Raw genomic sequence first — 3,844 nt, 5'->3', positions numbered from 1 at the left:
AACATATAGGAAAAAATAAAATATGGTGACCTATTAGATGAGCAAGATGTGATTGTAATTTGGCGTTATGTAAAGAAATTAGAAATTTATTGATCTTATTGTGAAACCCTAATAAAGCTAAGTCAAGATTAGAAGAAGGGATTGATCAATTAAGTAAAAATAAACAAAATTATAATACAGAGTGGTGGATTTCATCTAATGTGACTCAGTTGATCATTAAAGTCTTAAAAGGTGATACAAAGTCTAATATCGTTTAATTTACATCATTTATCTTTTGTGAATCACGCCGCACAACAATTTTACGGAGTAGAAAATTGTAATCAAGTGTGGTGAAAATGAATTAGAATGAGTCCATATATAAAGGACAAATAAAAAGTGTTCATTATAAGCAGCAGTTGAAGATAGACAGTAGAAATTCTGATCTGGATCTGATCAACCCAAAACATTATTGGCCAAAAAAAGAGCTGAAAATGTATGTATATGATTGAATGAAACTGACAACGCTCAGATTTGGTTCCTTTACTCTCAACTTTGTGCTTTTTTAAATTTTCAAAGCAAAATGATGGAGCAATCATGAAATGTATAATACTTGGTATAATTTATTTATTTTTCATTTTTTTTAAAAATAAATGTTGGTTGGTGTAAAAATAAACAAGATTTGATCCACGATTCCACATAAACATAACGTAGCAACTGAAAAAGAGAGCAAAAATACAATTACAATTACATTAAACATTGCTATATAAAGTATCAAGTATGAATAAATTGAGGCACTTACCCAATTAAGTAATACAGTAAGATGAGTTGGTGATTCAAAGAAAGAAAACAACGAACTAGTAGTTGGGGGGAATGAAGCCTGGTCCGACGACACGAAATCATCATCTATCTCATACGTTCCATTTAGATTATTATGTAATAATGATAGATGATAGATAGTATTCATGTTAATGTAAGTGTTATACATATATATATGGCTGGAATGAGTAATGGATTGGTGTCGACGAGCCAGACAACATTCCCCTCAACATAACAACCACCTTAGATGGATCATCTTCCGATCCTTCGTTCAGAATATAGATAAGATATGCTACATTTATTCTCCTGTATATGAATATGAGAATATTTGAAATGAATAATAAGAAGACAAGAAGAAAAGTGAGCAAATAAATAAAGGAAGTGAGTCACACTAGTGACTAGTGAGGGTTCAATAATGGAAGAGGTTGCAGGAAAAAAAAAAAAAGAAGACAAAATTTAAGGAAAGACATACATGGGATGCGTATATACTATATAGTGAGTTTAGTTAGTAAGACTAAAGAGTAGGTATGTAAAGGCTAAATTATCCTGTCTAGGGTAAACTTTATCGATCCATTATCATATGATCTAGCTAATCTAGTCGATTATTAAATTGATACCTAATCATACCATGTAAAATACAAATTTAATCTCTCCCTTTCATGTTAATTTGGAATTTAATGTTGTAATGCATATATACACACAAGCTGAAGCCTTCATAATCAAATAAATTATCTGTTGCATATGTAATATTGTATAGACATTATTATGCAATATAATAAGACAGGCTGTTTTTATAGCTCGATTGGTTATTTTTTTGGATGAGTGACTAATTATTGCAAACGCTTCATATATTTCATACGTATAAGAGTCTGTTTTGATTTACTGATTGAATTAAGCTGATCTGAACTGAATATTTTATGAGAAAAAGAAACTAGGAACTTAACTGATTGGAGTTGAGCTGAGCTGAACTGAAAATAAGTTGAAAAGAATAGGCCCTAAGCATATGTTTTGAGAAGTAAAAAAATAAAAATAATAAAATAAAAAATACTTGTATAACTTGTATTGATCCACAAATAATGTTAAAGTTTGAAATATCAACAAGATAATGAATATATGTTGTGTTGTATAACTTGTATTGATCCACAAATAATGTGCTACTTCAAAGTTTTACTCAAAATATACACAAAACAAATGGTATTCCTTTAATTACTTATTATGTAATTAATACCTAGTGTGAGTAACAAAGCCTTTAAATTTTAAACCAACTTGACAGACAACAATAAGTTATATACCACAATAACATAGCATGAATTAAATTTAATTTAAGTTTTCTGACCACTCTTTAAGTGATTTGAACATCCTTGTAGTTGAGAAAACTTTGCTTAGATATTATGCTTTAAAATTGGGGAATGAAAGTAAAGATATCAGACCATTGACAGATCGATAAACAATTGGGACTTGAAAACATACATTTCGAATTGAATTACGGCATACAGTACGTACAGTACGTCCAGTACTTCTTTGCTCCTTAAATTCTTAATTACGTGGAAAAAAGTAAACATAACAACGACTACTAGGCACAATAATGAATAATAATTATTAGGTTGTTCTTAATTAAGTTTACCAACTAAATTTGCTCCCAAATTGAATTTTCTCAGGCTTTAAACGTGAATGTTTTTTTTTCCCCAAACAACCGTTTATACATATTAAATTTCCAATTGCAGCAGTTTAGATTCGTTATAAGTTGTTTTAATTCCATTGTAAGGCTGTAATTAAACATTAAACAATTATCTTTATTAATTAATTGTAAAGGCTAGCTTAAGTATGAAATATACTACTTCATTCTTTTTTTTTTTAGCTGAATTATATTTGAGTTTCGATATTATTTACACATTTTATTTTGATTATTATTGGTTACTAAAAAAATTATAAAAAAAAAAAATAAAAAAAAAAAATAAAAAAAAAAACTAAAGTCATGTTAGATCTCATTAGATTTCTTTCAATGTCTAATTTTCAAAAAACAACATACATGTTAGTAATATACGCTACTGCATAATACTACGAGTATATGTTTGACTTAAAATACGTGCAATATAATGCACAATTTTGACGTCAAATCCTACAACATAATGTATATTAGTCAAAGTTAATATACAAAATTAATTATATACTAGTAGTAACATTAAGGTGTCGATCGTTTATTCAGAAAGGAAGAGTATAGAGTAATACGGAGTACTTGGTATTAATGATCTTAATAAACGTAGTAAGAGAAGGAAGAGCAGTTGTAAAGTGGAAACGTAAAGCCACCTTTTTTACACGAGCTTTTGCTCCACCCAAAATTCAGCTTTTTCTTTGATGATATAAAAGAAGATTCTCTGCACAAACACAAACAACCCAAAAACCTATACCTAATGTTTGTGCATCAATTAGTGTTTTGTCATCTTATTACAATTATTGTAAATTGTTTATCATTAATTAATTACTCTTTAGTTTATTTGCATACATACATAAAAAGTTATAAGCAACTAATTATATTGATTTACTCGTAATATTGTTAAATTTTCAAAAATTATACCATAACATACTACTAGTGCCATTTTTACGGACATATGTATACACCTTAGGAGTGAGAGCATCCCTAAAGCGCCTTTAATAAGTTCCTTTAATAGGAATTGATCCCACAACTACGGAATTCTGAGATATGATTGATTAATCTATTCTTACCACTAGACCAAAACTACTTACATAATATTCTTTAATATGGTGACATTCCAAGGCTATTAATTAATTACTCGATAAGTTACAACAGGAAATTAAACTAAGATGAATCATGCATAACGATAAGAGCAAGCTGCCACTACCATAATTGAGGACTCATAATAATGAACAAATCAGTACTTGACAAACCTAAAGGAAACAAATTCCTCCGAGAGACGTACGGTGCAGCGTGCAAATTGTATACAACTATACAAATATAAACCATTGAGAATAATTTTCAAGTTTAATCGGTCTAGCCCTATTAGACAAAACTAAACCAACAAGATACAAA

At 28.9% G+C, this 3,844-nt stretch overlaps 1 long non-coding RNA gene across 1 annotated transcript; it reads right to left on the bottom strand.

Annotated features, from left to right (window-relative positions):
- Positions 1-579: 579 nt before the first annotated feature.
- LOC145579485 (uncharacterized) lies at positions 580-1,448 on the bottom strand. Its single transcript, XR_014099153.1, has 2 exons — positions 779-1,448; positions 580-693 (listed from the first exon to the last, which is right to left on the bottom strand). It is a non-coding gene; the product is annotated as an uncharacterized LOC145579485 (long non-coding RNA).
- Between the last annotated feature and the right edge of the window lie 2,396 nt (positions 1,449-3,844).

This window comes from Chenopodium album, chromosome 2, assembly GCF_948465745.1.
Source record: "Chenopodium album chromosome 2, dcCheAlbu1.1, whole genome shotgun sequence".
Lineage (NCBI taxonomy): Eukaryota > Viridiplantae > Streptophyta > Magnoliopsida > Caryophyllales > Amaranthaceae > Chenopodium > Chenopodium album.
This window is presented reverse-complemented; position numbering and strand designations above follow the sequence as displayed.